The 24,955-nt window shown below is 36.4% G+C and overlaps 1 long non-coding RNA gene across 1 annotated transcript; it reads left to right on the top strand.

Annotated features, from left to right (window-relative positions):
* Positions 1-4,245: 4,245 nt before the first annotated feature.
* LOC132315978 (uncharacterized) lies at positions 4,246-7,139 on the top strand. The gene is made up of 5 exons (XR_009483888.1): positions 4,246-4,432; positions 5,898-5,944; positions 6,047-6,138; positions 6,722-6,794; positions 6,896-7,139. It is a non-coding gene; the product is annotated as an uncharacterized LOC132315978 (long non-coding RNA).
* Positions 7,140-24,955: the final 17,816 nt, after the last annotated feature.

Below are 24,955 nucleotides of genomic sequence, written 5' to 3'. Positions count from 1 at the left end.
ATCTTCCAAAAATTCAACTAATCTTCTCTGTCTGTTGTTCAAGTCCTTTTGGGAGAAAAGGTACTTGAGGCTCTTGTGGTCTGAAAACACTTCAAACATTTCACCATACAAATAGTGTCTCTAACACTTCAGTGCAAACACGACTGCCGCTAGCTCCAGATCATGAATAGGGTAGTTGTACTCATGAGTCTTTAACTGTCAAGACCCATAAGCCACTACTCTACCATCCTGCATCAATACACATCCCAACCCATCACGCGAAGCATCACAATAGATCACATAACCCAAGCCACGCTCAGGTATCACCAACACTGGAGCTGTAGTCAACCTTGTCTTCAATTCCTGAAAAGATGACTCACAGGCTTCATTCTACACAAACTTGATTCCTTTTCGGGTCAATTGGGTCATAGAAGCTGCCAAACGAGAGAAATCTTTCACGAATCTCCGATAATAGCCCGCTAAACCAAGGAAACTCTGGATTTTAAACACATTCTTGGGTTCTTCCCAATTCAAAATAGCTTCAATCTTTGATGGATCAATTGACACTCCTCCTTCCGAAACAACATGTCCCAAAAACTTCACCTTTTGTAGCCAAAACTCACATTTCTCATATTTGGCATACAACCGGTGTTCCCGTAAAATCTGTAGAACAGTACTCAAATGGATCTCGTGCTCTTCCCGAGTCTGTCAATACACAAGAATGTCATCCACGAAAACCACCACGAACTGGTCTGTAATACCCCTAGTTTTTAAAAGGATAAAATTGGAATTTAATTATTTTTATTTCATTTTTATGTGACTAGTTGCTTGGGTGTTTAATTGTTTTCTTTCATTATTTGATTTAATTGTGTAATTTAATTAGTTATTTGATTTAATTAAATTGGTTTATTTGGTAAGTTGATTTAAGTGATGTAGTTTTAATTCTTTGATTTACTATTTTAATTTAATTATTTGTTTTCATTTCTTTATTTAAGATTAGGGTTTTATTGGGACGTCATATAGGTATCTGTTATATATGTATATGATTAGGATTTTATCGGCTGACTCTAGTTTGATTAGGGTTTTTGTCTTAGCTCTAGTTTAATTAGGGTTTTCTAAGTGCATATATATATACGTGTATGAGTTTTTACTGAGGGTTGGGAGAACCTTATTCACGGTACGGTGGAAACAAAACAGAACAAAGAGAGAGTTGAGAGAACAGAGGAAATCATAAGAGTTACCGAGGAGAAGAATAGAGAGGATCAAGGGAGGGTTATGGTGGATTAAGTCAAACCCATAGGAGGCTTGAAGGAAGTTAGCAGTTGCCGAAAACTTAGAGACGACGCCGAGATTTCATTACTGAAATCACAGGCAAGTTCTTCTCTTCCTCCTTCCCTCTGGCTTGTGTTCTGTGCACCTAGATAATCTCTAGGGTTTAATTAATTATTTTTTAAATCGGAACTTACATGCTTGCTATATAATATATTGATGATCTTTACGTGTTAAATTTGATTATGGTATAATGCGTGCAAGCTTGTTTCAAGCCTTGATCAGTTTTCTGTTTTAAGCATGTTATGTTGGTAAGCAATTTTAGTCTCTGTAATTGCCTTTAACCTCTGCAAATAAATCATGGGGATGTTACTATGATGATATAAGATCTTTAGGTTCAGGGGTAAAAAGGAACAGAGGAGTTAGAATGGAATGGACGTTGCAAGTTAGCTTAAGTTTCGTACTGTAAACAAGCTAGTTTAATGGCTAAATCTAACCTCTGTAATTGGTCCCAGTTTTTGGTAAACAACCTTGGGGATGCTTCTAGACTCAATTAAGACTCCTAAGATTAGTTTTAGAACCCAGCAGAGTGGTAGGAATTGATCAGAGAGGGAGCAGACGGACTGAAACGGAGCAGAACGGGGACGAAGGCTCTCAAAGGAGGTGAGAGCCGGCTCCATAGAAGTGGGAGCCGGCTCCCACAACAAGTAGAGCCGGCTCTAAGGAGTCCTAGAGCCGGCTCTAGGCTGGAAAAGAGCCTGCTCCAAAATTTGGAGTAGGCTCCCTTTTTATTTTCTGATTTATTTTAAGTTTTTTTTTTAATTTTCTACGTACTGTGTTTACTATTGGAGCATGGGATTTAAACCTGTTGGGTCTGGGGTTCCACAGAGAGTTTATAAAGCTGAATTTGGGGGTCATTTAATTATTAATCTTGATCTATGCATGCTTAGGAGGCTAGTTGCTGAATTATTAAATCGTTTCCTACAACTATATGGTTAATGCTTGGATTTAAATTGTTGAAATATTAAACAATCTTCTGAAATTGTTTTAGCAATTTATTGGATAATAATAGGATTATTTAACCTATTCTCATGCATGATGGAGTCCCTGACATATTAAATTTAGTCTATGCATGCTCTGGATGTTAGTTGTTGATTTATTAAATCGTCTCCTGCAACTATATGGTAAAATGTTTGGATTTAAATTGCTGAAGCTTTAAATATTTTTTTGCAATTATTTGGATGGTGGTTTTTGGGTCTGTAAATTATTGAACTGTTATATATGTTGTAATTTACATGGATGTGGAGGATTGTATGTACCGGTATGAGACGGTAACATACTAGGGACGGTTTAGCTCAAAACGCATAAACCTAACCTAATGGATTAATGGAATGGATTGAAAGATATCGAATCCTAATTGTGACTAAGTCAGATCAGCTATAACCAAGTTAGATGACTTCCTGGATTAACGGATGGTAGTTATGTCATATCAACTGAATAAGTTGAGTGACTAACTAGTTGGTTTATTGTATGTCAGTTTAATAAATAGTTGAACTGCATACCCTGGATTTGGATGGACTTTATATATATGTTTATGGTACTACGAGTTGAGCTTAAGACTCAGACTCGTTGGTTAGGGTGCGTATATGCAGTGGATGCGTAGCTGGCTATAGTAGGTTGAGGTGTACCCTGTTAGGTCTAGGTACTCATGCCCACCTTTGGGTGCGTTTTCGCATGTTACCTTCTGTTCAGGTTGAGACCCCTACTGTAGTCCAGTGAATGTCCCTTAGTGTGGATATATCTATATGTATGGACTAGATAGCTATTGTTGAGATATCTAGGGTGTATCTGCGTATCGAGTCACTGTTTGGATTGTAGTTAGAGAATAATTTGCATGTGGACCTGACCCACTCTTATTTTTACAGGTGTTCGTTAGTTCCAAACTTAGAGCTGGATCGTGCTGAGTAGATACAGTCATTCACTCCACCGATGACCAGGGTTTTATTTCACATTTTAGACTTGGGATTCATTTCCAATCTTTTGAGTTCAGTGAGATATTTTAGGGGTCCACTAGATAGATTCCCGAGTTGTAATAAAAATGGATAAGTAGGATGTATCAGAATCATTCTTTGTTAATTAAATTTTATTCTGAGGTTTTTGGATTATTATTCTAGTTTCTTTTCAGCAATTTATTTATTCTTGTTTTTCTTATTTGTATTCTGTGTTCGATTATTACTAATTGATTTGATATCCTCGGGTTATCGGGCGTGGGCCTGGCTAACCCGCATCGGGAAAGTCGGGGGTATCACAGTCCAAGTAATCGTGAAAGACGCGGTTCATCAAGTCCATGAATGCCGCTGGCGCATTAGTCAAGCCAAAAGGCGTGACAAGGAACTCATAGTGTCCATACCATGTATGGAACGCTGTCTTTGGGATATCCTCATCTTTAACCCGTAACTGATAATAGCCAGACCTCAAATCAATTTTCGAGAAACAACTGGCTCCCCTCAACTTGTTAAACAAATCATCTATCCTTAGCAAATGATACTTGTTCTTAATGGTGACATGATTCAATTTCCGTTAATCAATGCACAACCTCAAAGAACCATCTTTCTTCTTAACAAACAGGACCGGTGCACCCCACGGTGACACACTCGATCGGATGAAACCTTTCATCCTTAAATCACTACAAGAAAAATCATTTTCACCGGTGGTTTTTATCCGACCGCCGCTGTTAATTTATTTTTTCTGGCGTTTAAGAACAAAGTGCCGCTATTGAAATTTTTACCGGCGCTATTTTATAAACCGCCGGAAAATAGTAATTATTTCCGGCAGATTTTTAAAAGCACCGAAAATAATTAATTATATCCGGCAGTTTTTTTAAAACGCCGTAAATAGTTAATTATATCCGGCGGTTGTACAAAATATGCCGGTAAAAATTTAATTATAATTATTTAATTTATTATTATTTTTTCCTAAAAGCGGGTTTGGGTAGCTTATTGCTTATACTCACACATAAACGCTCTAATGTCTATGCTTCCATTCTACTCTCTCACTGACCCACGACTTCACGACTTGGTGGTGCCCTTGGTGTGGCGCAGGAAGGATCACGGCGGCGGTGGTTGATTGGTGGCATATTGGAGATCTGGAGAGTGGTGGTTGTTGAGTGGGGCTACTATAGCTTGTAAGAACTTTAAACCCTAATTTCCCCTTCTTCTCAAGAACTCCACTTATATCTCTCTTGTATTCTCAATGAATGAATCAGCTTCTCTTTTTGTTAATTTCTTAAGTAAAAATGAACAATTGCATATATATATTATGGGTCTTTCTTGTATGTTGTCTGGAATGGTTGTCGCTGATTTTGGGGCTTTTGATTTGTGGAGGAACTAGGGTTTTCAGGTTGGTGATCTGTTTAGTTCGTTTTCTAAACAATTCGGAGGCTTTCTTGGGTTCAACATGTTTGAAGCCAGAAAAATATAAAAAACAATACAAGGCTTCCATATCTTTTTTGATTTGTTTGTTTGATTGCAGCTTTTTCCAGCCCACTTTTCCTTCTTTCGATTTCCCCTTCTCTTCCTTCCTTTTTATTATTTATATATATATAAAGATTAGCGTTTTAGGATATATATATATATATACTTTTTTGTCCAAAGGAAGCTTTTGCCTTCATAATGTATTAGTGTTGTGTGTGTGGATGAGAGTAAATTTTTTGCTGGGAGCAAAATTATTGTATCATATAAATGCAAACCCACAGTTCACCCATGGACTCATACACAAGGGTGGCTCAATGGATTTTGAGGCCTAAGACAAAAACACTAGTGTGGCATTTTGATGTTTAACATATTTCTATGAAATTAAATTGATAATTCTATACAAAAGCCATTCTTCTTATGTCTTGGTATACATAATCATTAATTAAATTTGTATTAAAGTTTTTAAAAAATTACTTTTTTTGCAATTTATTATATAATTACATTAATATCTCTATTTATATTTAAAATTTTCTAACTTAAATGAACATTTTTAGTAGAAATGTTTATAAATGAAAAAATTGAAAAGTTAATTGACACCCAAATGAAAACTCTAATGGTTAAAAAATTGGTTGTAGGATCAATATATCTACTTCAATATATTGTGTTCTAACACTTGGGACACAACCTGTGGGATTGAACAATAACTAAGGAGAAAAAAAGAGAGTAAATAACAAAATAAAAGAGAAGAGGTGAGAGGGAAAAAAAAGAGAAGTGAGTGGACAATATAATAGGAAATATGGCGAATGAAAGGAAGAAAAAGTAAGGCGATAGAGGAGAAATGATAAGTTTAGAAAAGATAAAAAAAAATAGAGATAAAAAACGTGGGTTCCATTATTTATATTAATTTTTGTACATTAGTTTATTACAGTCACTACTACTCTCTAGCTAACAAGTAGTGTATTTTAAGTCATTTGACTGAACAGCGAGTTTGATCTACTTACTACCACACTTTATAGGTGATGCTAATTAGGACATTTAATAGTAATTCTGTTCATATACTGTATCATCTACCTAAGTAGATTGAAGTAGTTTACTGATTAAAATACCATGAAATGTAGTAATTCAAAGAAGTTAACTAACAAAGTTTTGAGATACATATGTTCTTTGTTACACTAGGTTACATAATCTATCATAATGGATAGAAGTTGGATTACGGACTCAAGGTACTTTAAATTTTAGTCTCGTTAATTTAAAATATATATATATTATAAAGCTTAATTCTCATTTTAGTTTAGATATTTATGATAAATTCATCTTGGAATCAGGGAAGGCGCTAACTCATGCTCAACTATTTTGCGCAACACATAAGAGCAAGAAGGATGGCAAAGCTAGTGATGAACATGCTACCAAAATGATTGTAAGTATTTTTTTAGACCATCAATTCTTTATTTCCTAGTTTGATTAAGTGTAAAATATGGGTACTAAAATTTATTATATTTGATGTTTTATATCTTTTTGTGTTTCCTTATCCATTCTATATTATGCATACACAACTAGAAGAGCTTGCTGCAACTCAGCCTTCTAACCCAGATGAACCTTTACCCCACGATTTTTATACCTAAGTTAGGGGAGAAGAAAGAAGGGGCCGTGTTCGGATGCATAGCTTGGGACCTATATCTAATAGTCTTTAGGGGCCATCTCCTAGTAAAACGGACCTGATAAGGAGGACCTCACAAGCAGAAGAGGAGACACGTGTTGCTCATACAGAAATGAAAGATATAGTAGAAAAGATGCGTGTTGAGTATGATGAAAAATATGAAGCTTTGAATGCAAAAATGGCTATGATTTTGCATCATATTGAACATCAAAATTCTAATGTACAAGTAAATATTTTTGTTATTGTACCCTGGTAAACATTTAACTATATAAATATTATAAGTCTTAATATATTTATAATTATATTCTATTATGAAGGTGCATAATAAAATTATATTTTATAGTGAAGGTACCCGGCTCCTCAACTACACTTGGTGATCCTTAAATTTTATTTTTGGTCATGAAATTCCGTCCTTGGTGAGCACTATAGATTTTAATTATCATGTTATTTTAACCATATATTTAATTGTCTTAATTATTATTCTTTGTTTAATGGCTTTTATTTAAAATGTATGTAGGGCAAATTGAAGCAAGACGAGAGATGAAGTTGAACCATTTATTCTCAAGACCCTCGAATAGTCTCACTCAAATTCTCAATGAAATGTTGATGTTTTATTTTGAATGATTTCCTTTTGAAGTTTTGCTAGATTTTGGTGTTTCCTTTTGACCCTTTTATTAGCACTTGACATTTTGAAACAAAACTTATATGTTATGGGATGTTATTGAATTTTAATGTAACTTTGTTCTATGTTACATATCAAACTTAAGTTGTTGGATATGTTCTGATTGGTAAATTATCTTTGATTTCATTGAATAGGGAACAAAATAAAATATATGCTAATATATAAATTAAACCAGAAAATAATATTTTTTTAAAAAAAATTAACACATTACCGGCGGTTTAAAACGCCCCCAAAAGTAAAAAAGGCTACATTATCGGCACTTTGAAAGTGCTGGAGTATACAATGACATTTTACTTTGAATACACCGGCGGTTTAAAACGCCCCCAAAAGTAAAAAGGTCTACATTACCGGCACTTCAAAGTGCCGGAGTATACAGTTAATTGACATTTTTACTTTGAATACACCGGCGGACAAAACCGCCGCTAAATCATCTTTCACCAGTGGTTGTATATATCCGTCGGCAATGATTTCAAACCCGGTGGTTAGGTAAAAATCGCCGGTGAAACCTAGCGGCGGTGGCTATATCGGCAGTTAGGTAAAACCGCCGGTACAGGAATTACCGGCATTTTCGGAACCTTATAGCGGCGGTTTAGATCGCCACTGAAACCCTTATTATCATCAAGCTGTTTCTTCAACTCTTCTAACTCAACTGGTGCCATACGGTATGGTGCCATAGAAATCGGCGCGGTACCGGGCATAAAGTCAATAGTAAACTCCACTTCTCGGTGTGGAGACAACCCGTCAAATCCTCTGGAAACACGTTTAGAAAATCACGAACTACTTCCGGATAGTCTTCTCCTACAACATTATCTTCTTTGGCTAGAAGGCTAACCAAGAAATAGTCTCCACAACTTCGTTCTCGAATTCCATACAATGATGAAGGCTGGGAATCACCCCGATCTCCCATGAAAAAGAAACAATCTCCCTCAGGAGTGCAGATTGTAACTCTACCTCTCAAACAGTCAATTGTGGCACGAAAGATAGCTAACCAATCCATCCTGAGAATGACATCAAAGCTAGTCATCTCTAGGAGGATAAGGTCAAACACAAAAATCCATCCGACTATCACAATGGGACAATCCCGCATAACTCGATTCAAGGACACTGAAAACCCAACTGGCGTATCAACACATAATGCCCAATCCATGAAACTAACCTCTAACACCGATGCAAGTGCAAATGATGATGATATGAAGGAATGAGATGCACCAGCATAAAAAAGAATACGAGCCCAAGAACCAAACACTGGGAAGATACCTCGAAGAACTGACGGTCCAAAAAATGCATCAGCCGGTGCAAGTGCAAAGACACGTCCCTGTGGTGCCTGAGCTTGAGAATTGCCACCCTAAATACCAAACTGCTGCGCTAGCACAGTAGGAGCATCCCTCCTAATGGTTCATGAGCCCTGAGAAGACGTAGCAGGTTGTGGTGGTGGCGGTCTGAACCCTGATTGCACTGTAGCCGACTGTGACGGCCTTTGTCGTGACCCTCTGCCACTACCAATACCTTCTCCCTGACTCGAACAGTCTCGAATCAACTGACCCTGCTGGCCATAACCATAACAAGCCCTTGGAGCTGAAGAAACTACAGACGATCTCATAGGGCAATTGGACTTGTATTGCCCCGGCTGCTAACACTGAAAACATACGACTCCACTCTTGTCAGACCCAGCTGGTAAATGAATGGTAGGAGCAGATCGTGCAAACTGCTGCCCCTGGAACTGAAATGAACCACCCTTGTTCTTTTTCCAGGAAGATCTTCCTAAGATGGCCCTGCACCTCTCTTTTGTTTCCACTGCTCCCTTCTTGCATCCTTGTCTTTAATATCAGCCTCAAGCATCAAAGCTCTCTCTACTGCTTTAGAATAAACCTTGATGAACTATGCCGTTATCAATGGCCTTATTTTGTCATGAAGACCGGAAATAAACTTCTAAGTCTTGTCAACTTCATCTCTCACCATTTCCGGAGCAAAGTGAGAAAGTGAAGTGAATTTGTTCTCATACTCTGCCACTGACATGTTGCCTTGGATAAGGCCAAAAAACTGGTCTTTTAACTCCCATCTTTTAGAAAGCAGAAAATACTTCTCATAAAATAGTTCCTTGAACTTGTCCCAGCTCATTTCTTCCACCTTATGCCGATTCATTACCGTCTTCCACCAGAACTTAGCATCCTTAGCAAACTTGTAAGTTGCTAGGATGATCTTCAAATGATCCTTCGTTACATCCATTGAGGTCAACTGAGTCTCAACTTGATCCATGTAGTCGTCTACCACCATTGGATCCGCACCGCCCTCAAACATTACTGCCATCAATTGAGAAAATCCCTTAATGATCTTGAGACGCTTCTGAGCCGGCGTCTCCTCAACTTGAACTGTAGGTTGTGGTGCCGACTGCGACTGAGCTACAATCGTTGCCCTCACGGCACTTTGCAACAAGCGATTCAACTCCAGTGCCACAGAACCTTCACCCACTTCTACGGGTGTTTCAACATTATCCCTCCTTGTAGGGACAACTCTTGGGGGAATCCAGTCCCTAAGATGTGTGTCCTCATCATTTAGCTCCTCCGGATTGGAGCTGGAGCTCTCGCCAACATTACCCCTATTCGACCTAGGGCCAAGTTCTCTTTGTTCTTCACGCCGTGACATCGTGCTATAAAACAAGAAAACGGTTCAATGATAAGGCACCAATGTTCACTATAGATGACTCTATGTGAAATGATGCCACACTAAGACTTAGCATGCAAAACCACACAATAACACCTTAGCATAAATACGTAAACACGTAAGCACATAAGCAGTTAAGCATGCTTCTTCAGGTAATAAGCAAGTAGCAAATAGTCATGTAAACAATACAATCATCATCCCATGCAATCCTATGTAGGCCTCTACCCCGTCGTCCTATAGGTTTTCGAACCATCGCTCTGATAACAACTTTGTAACGACCTGAACCCGTGGATCCGGTCCATTACCCGGGTCCTTACCCGAACCCGAGGTTAACTAGGTCATACCGTTACTTTTTCTTGAATCCTTAACCATTATACACGGTGATCTAAGGTCCAAAAATGACCCAAGTCAAGCTTACATAGAGGTCCAAACTATACAGGTTAAAAAGGGACTGTCAGCCGGCTGATGGCCCATGGTCGGCCGGCTGATAAGGCAGGATCGGTCGACCGACAAGTAAGATCGGTCGGCCGAAACGATGGTGAGGAAAAAGGGCTCTCGGGACTTTCACTGTGCAGGCGTTTCAGTCGGCTGACGATGGGGTTCGGTCGGCTGATGGAGAGGATCAGCCGGCCAAAACATGCAATCCTGGAATGAAGTTCACTGGAATACATACTGACTATGTGTAATGCATAGTAAACCCATGATGAACCTGTTATAAACTAAAAATCCGAATTCACGGCCGCAATGCATGATGAAACATAATTTAATAACTCCGACAATAGATTAAAGTTTGATTTTCTTTCCCATTCATCCTTAAGTGTTTACAACATAACCAATTTACATCAAAAGATCATTAAGCATCGAAATTATATCACAAGACCATGGTTTACAAAATGAGTACACTTTCCAAAAACATAGGACTTTACAAAAAATGGGAAATATACAAAAGGTAACAAAATGGACTGCTAGTCATCTTCATACTTGTGGAAGGTCGGCTTCTACTACATCTTTTCCGGTTCCTGAAAAATATTGAATAATAGGGTGAGCGTAAAGCTCAGTAGGTAGTGTCTAAGGCACACCTCTTGTAGCCCCGTGAATCCAAACAAGGAATAGAGTAATAGGAGATGGGGATCATACAATGTCGGGATAATATCGCATAACAAACAGTCTCAAGTATACACAATATGATGCAATGGAATGTAATGCGTGCCAATGTCACTCCCCATTTTCATCATTCAAAACCATCACTTTCAAACGGTTAATATAACCCGCCCTTTGGTGACTCCGTAGCGACACGAGAGAAGGATTGGCTAGTGTCCCTGACCCTTGGTACCCCCGCGGCATCATTTTGGGCCCAGCTAGCTCAACCACGCTAGGGCAATCTCCCTAATTCCCTCTAGGCTATATTAACCCTCCGGCCCTTTGGTACCCTTGCGGCGACCGGGTTTTCGCAAAACCTTTTTATCAAAATTCTCCCGAAAATCCCCCTTTTTATTGTTTCAAAGAAAAATCATTCCCATCCATGTGAACCCAATGATATGCATATATGTGTCTCATACCTTCAATGCTATGCTACTAGGGGATTTTCAACAATTCAATTAAGCATACTTTTCAACATCATAGCTAGCAATTTGTAACACTTTAGACATGGAAAATTAACATTTATCATGCTTCTCAAATAAACCAACAATTTCACATAATCACATGTTTCATACACTCAATTAAATCATCTAAGAAAGCAATCAAGTTAATTTAAGCATACTTGGCAACAAATTAAGTAAAGAAAATCACAAGAGTACAAGAAAAGTATGAATTGGAGACCCCTACCTTGAAATGGTGCAAAACCCCCAATTGTGCCCTTGGATTTGAGATCCTCCAATTAATGGCCAAAAAGATATTGGCTCCGATCAACTCGAAGCCCTCGACGCGCTCTTTAATTTGCCTTAAACGGGCACCCCAAATGATTAAGTATTAAGAGAGAGATCTAAAGTTGAAGTTGTGATTGAAAAAGAAAAAGAAAAATAAAAAGCAAAACAAGGAGAGAAAGAGAGAACTAGCGGGAGAGGAAGAGAATGTGAGACCAAATGGGTGGTCTTTTGCCTTATAACCAATGATGGTGGGCCCCACTAATTTCTTTTTATTTTTCTTCTTCTTTCTAACTTTAATTCTCACCACATACACATATAAATACATATCATCCAAATACTACATAATTCACATAAATTAAAATATATGAAATGCAATTGGACCCAACCACAATTCTGCACGCAAAACGTGAAAAGACAGAAATGCCCTTGTGGAGACAAAAATTCTCGAAAAATGAAAAACGCTTTAAATCCGTAACATCACATGTACCCTCCCCCACCCCCACAACCATTTAAAAATCCTGTCCCCGTTCCCGCCCAAAACCGCAAAAATGGGGAAACTTTCCATCACATCCCCGTAACCATTTAACATTTTTACCTCCGTGGGTACCCGCCCCGCCCTTTTAAGACCAAAATTTATTTATTTTTGAATAGATTTGCTCTTTTTTTTTCCCCTTATTTTCAATTCTTCACCATTGCAAATTTCCCTTTAATCGAATTAATTTATTAATTTAATATTGTTATATATGGTACTTAATATATAATGGGAAATATATATACTAATGAAATAAGGGTACTTAACTAATTTGCCTATCTAAACGGGGCGGGGTAGAGCGACCTCCCCCCGCCCCCGCACCAAACCCATGCGAGTTTTTATTATATCAAACCATCCCCGCCTAAATAAGCAAAACGGTCCTCCAAAATTGTCAAAAACGGTATAGGGCGGGGCGGGTTACCTCGGGGGCATGTCAAATTGCCATCCCTAATTTCCCGTGCCCTCGTTGTACATCTTTCTGACCAATTTGCCCCTATAACTCTTTTAACACTCATTATTTCAAATTTTTTTTTTTTAAAGGGTTAAGTGCAAAAAACCCCTCATTTACTATCGATATAGTGCATATCAGTTCCTGTGTGGTAAAAAAATCCCTATATTATTAATTTGGTGCGAATAGGTCCCTGGGTGGTGTAAAATGACGATAATACCCTCACTTCAGTTGAATAAATTAATGATTATAAATACAGGCCATGTAAAATGATCCTTTTGTCCAAATTTGTATAAATTGGGGTTTGTTTGGCAGAAGAATAAAATAAACCTCAAATTGTATAAAATAGGGATAATCTAAACCTGAATATAATTAAATCTAAAACTAAACATGCCCTTTCATATTTTAAAATATAAATAAATTTGTCATTTATATATATATATGTGTGTGTGTATGTGCACACCATATATCATTAGGGCAAATCTATAGGCCCGTGGATGATGGGTTTTAGGGCAAATCATTTCGGCCTCTGCCTCCATCGCTGTTCTCGTCCTCAACTCTGAACTTGCCCCCTCTCTCTCTCTGCAACTACAAATTACAAGAATCAGAAGTTCAAAACCCATATATTTTAGTTTATCTATTTGCTGCAAGAATCAAAAGTTTAAAACCCATATCAGCATATCATTTCAGATTGTTCAAAAAATCAAAACCCATATCTTTCAGTTTCCATCGCTCGTTCTTCCAGTTCGGGTTTGCCGTTCGCAAGCTTCAGCCGCTATTCCAGTTCGAGTTCGCCGTTTTTTTTTTTTTTTTTTTTTTTTGGTCTAAATCAATCAGACTTAAAAAAATCAAGACCAGGTCTTCTCTGCCATAAAAAATACACAACAAGACAAGTCACGCCAGTTACGTTCATCTTCTTCAGCACTGGTGGCTTAAGTTGTTTGATAAATCAATCACCACACTTATACCATTCGCGCAACAAACAAACAAACCCCAATCTGAACTACTCCTTCTCCACAATTAAATTTGTAAAATCCCTTTTATTTGAGTTCTCTTCATTTTCCAAAACCAAGTATGCATTGAAATGGCTTAACATTATTTTATTGGAACTAACAAATCAACAATATACAAGATCCATGGCCTCTATTTAACTATCTATATATATATATATATATATTGCGACGGCAGGCTATGAAAAGTTCCCTCCGTTGACTGGTGGTTAGGGGAGGTGATATTGCGCCAACAACGATGAAGATTGCTGAGGGGAGGCGATATTGCGTCGGCGGTGATTTAGATTGCATAAGAGAGAAATTTTGGAGGCAATTGAGGAAACAAATTAGCAAATTTGAAAAATCAGGAAAAAAATTCTCAGTATTGTGATCGAAGGTGCAGATGAAAGTTGACCCTATTTGAATTCGGTGAAGGGATTGACAAGGTAGGTCTATGCATATCCCTTTTGTGATACCCCTCGATTCTAGAGCCACGGGTGATCAAGTCCGAGCACAGATCTGAGAGATACAAAACAATTAATATATAAATAAGCACATAATACAAATCGAAATAAGAAGAAATAAATAATTAAAGACTGAAAGAATTTTAATTGAAAATCCTCAAAATATAATTGTTAAAATCCAATACCCCAAAGTAACTCCATTAAGTTAACAACTAGGGAATCCCTCAAGTGAACCCTTAATAAAATCCCAACTGGAAATGAAACAACTGCAATCAAAATCTAAAGCTAAACAAAGAAAGTAGTCCTACGTAGTCGGAGGAATGAATGTTTGTATCTGCTCTGCACGACCAAGCTCTAACCCTGGAACTGACGAGCACCTGAAAAATAAGAGAGTGGGTCAGACCCACATGCAAGTTCTATTCTACTACGATTCATACAAAAACTCGATACGCAGATACATCCTAGATAGCTCAACAATATCTAGAGTAGTCCATATATGTATAAGTACACACTATAGGACGTTCACTAGTCCAATAGGGCTGTCTCAGCCTGAGTAGAGATACTATGCAAATCGCACATAATGTGGTCATGTGTACCTAGACCAACTAGGGAACAACACCTCTGTCCAGTTATCCATCCTAGGCAATATACGCACCCTAACCATGGACCTGAGACTCAAGCTCATACCATGGCACCATATCATAAATATATAAAGTCTGTGCCCTCCTAATACAAAATATTATCCATCTGATATAATGACCTGATATATGTATAACAATCCATCCAGAAAACCAAAATTATGTTTCAATTATTTATTGACCTGACACCAATATGAGTCGGACTTAACCTTTATGGTTAATCCATACCTCAATCCAAATTAGGTAGGACTTAGTATTTGAACTAATCCATCCCTAATATACCACCGTCCCATATCGGTGCATACAATCCTCCAATCCACACGATTGATAAAACAATAATAGGTGTTCATCAACCATTCTCCAAGATATGCATAGATAAAGTTTAATACATATATGATGATATTAGGCTTTCATTTTAAGACCTACAAATCATGTTTCAAAACCTTTAAATTGCTAAAATAAATCTAAGCAATTAAAGTCTCCAAACCGTCCATAAATTGATATAATTTTCTGCCAATTAACTATCAATTTAACCCAAACCAAGCACAGTTAAATTTACAGATAATCCACTATACTTATAACACTGGGGAAATATGATTAAATATAATTAACTCATATATCAAAAATTTGCTAAGTTCCGGTAATGAAATTAATTAGCAAAACAGTGTGCAACGTATAGGTTTTTCTTAAACTGCATGTTGCTCCATTCCTTAATACATTAATCCAGTACTACTTCCAAGTATTTTTATATGCTCAAAACAATTACACAGACCATCAATTGCATTTTAAACAACTTTGAAATACACTAAATGGCCAAACAGAACATTAAAACCCAATTCCACACGTTCCTGCGCAAGACCAGGCTCTCAAAACATGAGAACCGGCTCTTGCTTCATGAGAGCCAGCTCTTGAAGGCTGGGAGCCGGCTCCATACTTGTGGGAGCCAGCTCTCTCATTCCTAGAACCATCTCTCCTCTTCTGAGAGCCGTAATTCGCTTCCGGTTGTCTTCTTCGCCTCCGGCGACATGCAAGACCCTCTGTACAGTTTTATTTAACTACCTAGGGTTCAATTTATATCCCAGAATTAATTACAAACAGGCGTCTTATAGCAACAACATGTAATTTAAACAAATTTACAATTACTGAAACACAAAATTTAAGCAAGAACAATTATCAAACACAAAACAGTTTATTCAATGCTTTTAAATTCAATTCAAACATGCTTAAATAATCAGTATTAACTTCAATTTAAATCCTGGAGACTACCTAGGCATGCACAGAACACAGGTTTAAGGGAAAGAGTAAAACAGAGACTTGCCTCTGATTTCTGTTTAGAAATCTTAAATTGTCGTTTCTAGCAACTACGGCAACGTCAGTTGTTTTTACCTACCTCTGCTGCTCCTAGTTCAACCTAAGAACATACGTCAACTTTCCCTCCTTGATTCAGTCTTAGCCTAAGCCAAAACCCTAACCTTCCTCTCTTTATCTCTCTCTATTTCTTTCTGTTTCTCTCTGTCTCTCTGTCTACGGGAGCTGGGGTTACAAACCCTTGGCCAACATACTGTTCTTTAAATAGGCTACTATTAAACCTTAGTCCGTTTATAATTGGTGAAAGCAAAACCTTAATTCAATTCTAGTCAGCCACAACGTGAAGAAAATAAAACAAAAACCCTAAACTACAATTAACGCATTAATCTTATTCAACCAATTATGTCAATGGAAAAAAATAACTAATAACCAAATAATGTAATTACAGAATACAAAATACAATTACACAATTTGACAAATAATCAAATAATTAAATAAACCAATTAAAACAATTAGACAATTAAACAATCAACCAATTAATCAGATAATCAAGTAAAAATAGAATTAAACAAACAATTAAATATAATTAAATACCAGGACTATCCTTTTAAAATTAGGGGTATTTCACTTTTCTCACTCTTTCTATATATATATATGCGTGTGTGGCTTGTTTATAGGTGGGTCTGGTACATGGAGAGAGAGAGAGGGGAATTAGGTTTAGGGTGGGGTCCTTGTTTGCACAAATGGGTGAGGGCAAAATGGGAAACAAAAGGGTAAAATGAGGTTTTCAGTTTTACTTTTTGTAAAAAGGTGGTCAGAGGGACTAGTTCCGCACCTTTTTAATATTTTGTGGACTTGCATGCACATTTTCAAAAAGTAGGGACTAGTTTTGCACAAAGTCTATATATTATGGGGTTTTTTTGGCACTTAACCCTTTTAAATACTCAAATACTGTATATATTTAACCAAAGGTCCAAAGTGCGTTGGTGAAAATTGGGAGTTCTAGATCAAATGACACGTGGTAGGGTTTTTAATGAGTACAGTTTGAACGTTTTAAGGACTCTTGTTTAGCAAAACGCATGATTCATGGAATAATTAAAGAGAAGATGGAGAATAGGATAAGGAAGTGACAATATGCATGAAGGCAGTTCCAAAATGGGTTCAAAAGTAACCGCCGAATCAATCAAACTATATATAAATAAAGATGCAGATTGATGGTTATCTCATTAGGATCGAAATGTTAAAATAAAAAAATTAAATTAGAAAAAAAAAAAAAAAAAATTAACCTCATCCGATCCGTTAGGTGGATCGGATGATATTCTTTCCCATATGAACCCGCTCGTAACACCGGATTAAAGACTGAGTTTGGCTCTTATGCCAATTGTAACGGATGAGCGCTTGTCCATTTATCCAAAAACTCAATGTATTGGACTGTATACCCACCCATTTATACACACTTTAACCCCATTCAAATCCGATGTGAGACAACTTTTACTTATAACATTTAGCTATTTCAATTAAGTGTTTAGTTTAATGTGGTTAGTTTATCCTAATTGTACTATCATTCAGGGACAAAACTTAGTTCGTGCTTTAAACACTGTTCAACTAACGGGTGGGGTGTGAATAAAAAACTGAACAAAAATTTATAATATATGTGATAATTGTTTTTAAAAAATATTTAAGGGTGAGATATGATCAAATCTAAGGAGGTGTGAGTAAAATTATACCTATATAAATATATATATTTATATATATAGTCCAAGTCCTCATGTACTTGCTATGAATCTTCCACAATTGTGTGTTGTTTGGTCCATTCTATTGAGTACACTTTAATGACTTAGTGGGAGGGATAGATAAAGACATTTGGAATTTTTAGTGAAAATAGAAATAGAGGAGGAGTGAGAAAAAGGGCTGCCTTGAGTGGGTGGGTAAATAAGTGATGGGCCCACTTGCTGGTGAAGAGACAACCAAATAGGTCGTTTTAGATTAGTCTTAGATAAGTCATCCCACACTCCTTAGGGTGTGTTTGGATGAATAGGGGAGAAAAAAAAAGAAAGAAATGATAGTATTAGTTAGGAAAGAAAAGAAAAGAAAAGAAAGAATAGTAATAATTTCTATTCGTGTTTGGATAAATAGGGGAGAAAAGAAAAGAAATGATAGTTATTCTTATTTGGATAAGATAGAGGAGAGAAAAGAAAAGAAAGGATAGTGACCAAATTACTGTCATATCCTTTCATAACCACTTCATACATTATCCATTTTCAAAATCTTGTTTTTTTTTTAATTTTTTTTTATTTTTATTTATAGTTCAATGCCATGGGTAAAAACCAAAAGTAAAAAATAAAAATAAAAAAGAAAAAGTATCACAAGGCTAAGATGAACCATTCAACATGGTTGAAGATAATAGTAGTCTTTAACATTTTTTATGAACATGTGAAAAATTTATTTTTGTTGTATCTGTTATACCAATCCGACTCAATCCCTTCCCATCCTAAAATTTTTAATAACTTTTAGCATTGTCATACATCCTTGCATTCCACTAAGCATATTGGGACATAAATGGAATTAGTTTTCTATATGTTGATTTGTAGAGGGCATTTTTGGTATTAATAATTTATAACTCCTTATCTGTAATACCTCTAATTTCAAAATGATAGTCCTGGTATTTAATTTATTATTTAACTTACATTTTTAATTGTTTAAGTGCGTATGTGTTTATTTAATAGTTTAATTGCTTATTATTTTAATTAATTGGATTTTAATTAGTATTTAATTTATTGTTTAAATTGCATTTTTAATTGTTTAAGTGCATATGTGTTTATTTAATAATTTAAATGACTTAATTGTAATTGTGAAGTAATTGTTTTCCTTAAATAGTATTACTTGTTTCTTTAGATAGAATTAACTGTTTTGTAGAAATTATTGTTTCCTGCAATTAAATTAATCGTAATATGGTTTAGTTAAGTATTAATTAATTTATTATACTGGTTTAATTATGAAATACGTTAGTGGGATTTCCTTAGGGTTTCTGTATTAATTTAGCCGACTTAGTCTCTGTATTATATTACACTTAGGGTTAGGTTTAAGGGTGGCTTATAAATACATCTTTAGGGGTCTACCTAGGGTTTTAGAATCATATTACGACATAGTAAAAGCAGAGAGAAGTTTAGAGACGTCTGGGAAGAAACAGAGAGGGCAAACAGAGTGTTCGCCGGAGAATTGAGAAAGATGTCTGTGTAAGGCAAGTTCTATCCTTTACTCTCTCCCTTAGGCTTCGTGTTCTTTGCATTCCTAAACAGTTCCAGGATTAATTGAATGTTAAAAACATTCTTTGTTCGTGTTAAAATTGAAATAGATCAGTATGTGTTGTATACTTGTTAAACTGTTAAAACGTGATTTATGCTTGCATAATTCTCTGTTTAAATCCATGTTAGTGATGTAATAAGGACTTAAACACGGACTGGGAACATACTGGGGTTTGGTTACAACTTCTGGGAACCATGGCAGTGAGGTATCAGAGGTGTAAACAGGGTTAGAAATGGAGAAGACGAGGCAGAGAGGGAGAGAGCCGGCTCCCTTTGATTGGGAGGCGGCTCCCAAGGTGTGGGAGCCGGCTCCAAGGCCAAAGGAGCCGGCTCCACACTTGTGGGAGCAGGCTCCTTGCAACAATTTTTAATTTTCTTCGTTTTTCTGTGAGTTTGGTCTACAGGGATGGTTTTCTGTGATTTCAGTTGCATTTAGGACTGTATGGGGGAAATTTATATGAGGCATATGGTTGTATTAAGGCTCCAGAAGTAATGCTAATTAACTAATTACTTAGAGTAGCTTGGACAGTAGAGGATTCAAACAAATAAGTACACTGTTTTAAAGTTGGAAGAATTAAACTGTTTAATCCACTGTGTTAGCAATTTTTCTGTGATGGATATGATAATTGAAACTTGTATCACCATATATCATGATCATGTATTTCAATTATACTTGTTGAGGATGTGTTGATGTTGAATGATATTATGATTTAAACTTATCACTATACCGGATCTTGTGAAACAGTATAAACTGAGCATGTTTATGTATATACTTTGACTCTGCTTATCGATGCTTATATTATTACTGTTAGTATCAATTGGTGGATGTATGGACTTAGTTGATATTTACCTTAATTGTCTGTATTATCAACTGCTGGATGGGTGGATAATATGCACCGGTATGGGATGGTGGCATACTAGGGACGGTTTGGTTTCAAAATACCAAAACCTACATACTCTGGATTAAGGAATGGATTAATTAAAAGTTAAGTCCTATTGTAATGACCCGATCATTTTCCTCCCTTTCCTTTTTCCTGAAATTTTACGGATAATTTTTTTTCCGTTTAGTTTTCTTTTCCAAGTTCTGTTTCTTGTCACTTAGTGTCGTCTCGAGTGCTTGGAATTGGTTTCCGAGACTCTTTCATGTGGATTGACAACTTCTTTTGAAAACCGAGTCATTTCCACATTTTCACTTTTAGGACACTATTCACTTTTCGTCCTTTTCCCTGTTTCATCCTTTTCCCTATTCTGTCTTTTCCCCGTTTGTCACTTTGTTGGCACAGCCTCACTTTTCGTGCTCAGAGTTGGTTTTTGACTTCACGTGCCTTATTCTTTAGTGGCTTCCTCGAAATACGTATCTTTACTTTTGCAGAAAAGTACTCTAGTTGCTCCCGGTGTCCATAGGGGCATGGATGCACAATTGTTCAGAATCTTTTTCTTTTCTTGGGGTGTTTTTCATAAATATCTTTTGAAGATATTTTATTTCAGGGGTATCTAAAAAAATATCTTTTGGAAGATATTTTCATTCTGGGGCAGTTTTGCAGTTAACCCTTTTTGGAGGGGCCATTGTGCAATTAATGAAAGTTATTGCAAAATACCTCGTTTGGAGCCTGGATCCTCGTACGGGATTCATTTTCACTTTTTGTTGAGTCGTGTACTCATGGGATTTCCTTCTGGTCGTTTTTCTACAATTTCAGAGTTTCTAACCCCGGTTGCTGCCGAACTTGTTCGGGGCATATCTCTCTGCTCGGGACTCAGTTTTTAACACTGTTTCTTCCGTTATTCATATTTTCTCATTTTGAATCTTTTTTGTTGATGGAATTTTGCCGTTTGAGCGCGTTTGCTCAAATTCTACTTTTCCAGACCCGGCGGGGCCCTTTCAGGATACTTTTTGAGATTTTCTATAAATAGGGACGGTCTTAAGTTAAAAAGTTAGATTTCATCATCTTCCTCCCCTCTCTTAGCCGGATTCCATGGCAGCCATGGCTGCCACCTTCTCTCTCCTCCTTTGAACCACTTTTCCTTAGTGAAAAGTTTTCGGCTTTAACGTTTATTATTCCCCTCATCGTGCTCTATCCTTCACCCTTATTGGAACCCATTTCTGACCATTATTCGAGTTTAGGTTTGAGATCAAGTTGTGATTTTCATGGGGCTTCCTTGGGGGTTATGTTCATCGTGTTGTCCCTGACAAAACCTCGCAAGATCATCGGATTCGGAGCAATTTTCATTTGGTGGCTTTTGAGATTTTCATCTTAAATCGAGGTAGGGGGTGTTATAATTTATTTTCTTGTTGTATTACATGGTATGGATACTTATACAACTCATATACATGCTTGGATATCAAATCTAGAATTTTTATTTATTTAATTTTCATGTGTGAGATTTGATTTTTCTGGTGGGTTATAGCATGTTTTAAACTTGTGGCATGATAGAATATTACCCCTTGATATGTTCATTGACATACATTAAATTGAGAATATTCGAACAATTAATGAAGATTTTATTTAATATTTTTCTTAAGTGAAAGATTAATTCATGTGGCCTTAACTAGTTGAAATCAATATGTGTTAGCACATTATATTGGGCCCTAGCATGCTCTTCAACATAGGTGAATTTGAGAGTAATCGGAGATGTTTTAAAATCTAGAGAATATTTAATTAATTGATTAATTAATTTATTCCATGTGCACTATACACTTCATTGGATTTCCGACTTGATATTATGGATGTGCATGCCATATAGTTTCACATATATTAAATCTAGAATATTTGATTAGATTTTGAAACCTTTCATTTATTATTGTTCTAGTATTAAAGTTTAATACTCATGGCCGTATCTTGCATGTAATTTACTTGTAGCATGCTCTTAAATCAAGTCTTGACATGTTATATAACGTACTTTAAATTGAGATTGTTTGGACAAGTTTCAAAATCTGGAGACTTTAATTGAATGAGTTAATTAAAATCTATTCAATGGTTCCATGAACATGTTTAAGTCACTAACTTGGTATTCATGATTTCCTTGACAAGTTCCTTCACATGTATCAATTTGAGGATAATCGGATAAGTTTTGAAACTTATATTTAATTATTTTTCTTGTATGGAACTAAATTCACATGGTTGTGTCTTGTGTGAAATGAACTTATAACTTGATATTGAACTTGTCCTTCACATGAACCCTGACATACTTTGTTCGTAGAACATTTGGACTTACCTTGTAATCTTGATAATTTAATCCCTTAAATAGATTAAATTCCCTCTTATGCCTCCTTCGAGTTAATCATGTCTTGATATCATGAATCTAGACTTCCTGTAACTTGATTTCATTAAGGTAGTTAATGAACTTGCACATTTATCTTGGAATGATTTAATTACTCATGTGTTGCTTAGTAAGTAATTGAATCATGTATCTTATACTTATGGTATATTTACTTCAATGGATTTCTTATGCTATATATCTTGGTTGTAGTCTATATAGATGTACACTCTAAATTCTTGACATTTCACATGCGATCATAGTTGAGAACTTAGGGCATGACTTATATGTTCCAAAATCTTGGTTGTGCATGAAACGTGGTTAATGCATTTATTGTATTTTGATACAATCTTGACTTGCACAACTTGTTGATTTTGGGACTTGGGATATCAATGAAGAATTGACATGGCTAGGACTTGGTTCTAGTACGGGGGAATGTCCCTCTACACTATAATGCGCATTAGGGGAAAGGTACCCATGGGTTAGAAGCCCTAAAGTGATCTCAAGAGTACGATTTTAATCCGGGCGATATCCGAGTTCCCACATTGGTTGATTTCACTCTTTAAATTTCAAGTTGCTATTCCTTGAAGATTTAAACTTATCGTGTATGTGAAATGCCCCAATCTTGTTTACTTGCATAGATATTATGCCTTGTTCTTAATTTCATGTATAACTCTTTTCATGTTTCATAGAATGTTTCATTCTTGTTTCATTGCATAGATATTATGCCTTGTCCTTGACTTCATGTATTTTTCTCGTTATGTTAATTGGTATGTTCCAATCATATAAATTGCATTGATAATGTAATTCTTGTTAGCTTATGTCCAAGTATACTTCTTATCGTGTTAATCGGAATGTTTCAATCATGTAAATTGCATTGATAATGTAATCCTTGTATCTTAGTATCCTTCTTGTCGTGTTGTATGAATTATTCCAAATCTTGCTTAATTGTATCGATAATGCAATTCATGTTGATCTATATTCAAGTATCTTTCTTATCATGTTCTTTGGATTATCCCAACCTTGATTCGTTTCATATATGTATATATGTATCATGATTTTTGTTGATTTATTGTTCTATGGTAGCTTAGGATGCTCCCTGAGTCTCACCTTTGACATAGACGTTAGGTGGCATGACCCTTTTGAATTGTATCATGCTAACCTAAAAATCTGAAAGAAATCGAGTCGATGCATGCTCATTCTCTACGAGTAAGCTTGTTTACTCACCCCGAAGTTACTGGGGGATTTGTTCAGGTACGAAGACTTGGTTCGTGATATTTGTCGTTCATTGAGATGGCTTGTAGTTTTGAGTTTCCATTTCATGCAAGTGTTAGCATGAAATATCATTTAGTAGCCTTATGTATCAAACTTGTATTTTGATTCTAAATATGTATTGTGTGCTTAAGCATATCTTTTGACTTTTATGTGATATATATGACATGAGGCCAATGGCCACAAACCTTAAAGTCCAAATGTATGTATGTAAACTTCAAGTTTTGTCTTTGAAATGCATTTTTTTTCAACTTTAAAGGTTTGGCATGTCAAATCTTGTAAATGTGATGTAATGAGGCCGTAGGCCATTCTAACACGTTTAAAATGTCATATTACACTTTCGTGTATGTTCACATCATCACACAATAGCATATAATGCAATTTGATCATGCCATGGGGGATTCAAATAAGACTTAAGGCTTATTTTTCAGTTTAGACGCATAGTAGGCCTGTTTTCCTCATTTTCGACTTGTTTCGATCGACCGATTCTTGGTTCAATTTGTTTGAACAGTAAAATCTCCCATTCCAGTAGCCATTTTGATGTTTTGGCCCAGTTCGATCGATCGATGGCTTGGTTCGATAGACCTATGCTCTTTTTTTTTTTTTTTTTTTTTTTATCTCGAGCCACAAACCGGTTGACCGGTTTGTCATTTCGGTCGACTGAAATGGAGGCTCATTTTTCTTCTTTTCTTAACTCAGTTTCGGCAGACCGAAGCTCCGTTTCGGTCGACCGAAATGGAGCTGTCTTGTGAGTTTTGCTCGGTTTGTTGCCCAGGCAGGTTAGCTTTGTTTCATTCATTCCCACTTGACCTTGTTGATCCTATTCAAGCCATTTAAATGGTGTACGTGGTCTAGTTTGAACTAGACCTAGTTCCTTGGGTGTCATTGGTGCCATAGGGTACCGTTTGACCTTTTTATCCTAGTTTTCACTTCCGGATATCTCCTTGAGTTCCGTGACTTCATGGAAGGTCATATTGGCATCTAAGAGATGATCTATATCTCTTAAGGCTTGGTTTATCTTTCGCTTCGGCATTTACTTTCCTTGGGTTCCGTGATCTCATGGAAAGTCACCTCAGGGTCTTAGAGGTGTGTTGTGCCTTGGGAGATCATTGTCTTGTGTCTTGCTTCAGCATCTGGATCCGTTAACGGAACAAT

This window comes from Cornus florida, unplaced genomic scaffold (genome assembly GCF_030987335.1).
Source record: "Cornus florida cultivar Cherokee Brave unplaced genomic scaffold, ASM3098733v1 CherokeeBrave_3.0.0_Hap2_Chr07, whole genome shotgun sequence".
NCBI lineage: Eukaryota > Viridiplantae > Streptophyta > Magnoliopsida > Cornales > Cornaceae > Cornus > Cornus florida.
Note: the sequence above shows the minus strand (reverse complement) of the source record. Positions and strands in the feature narration are given on the sequence as shown.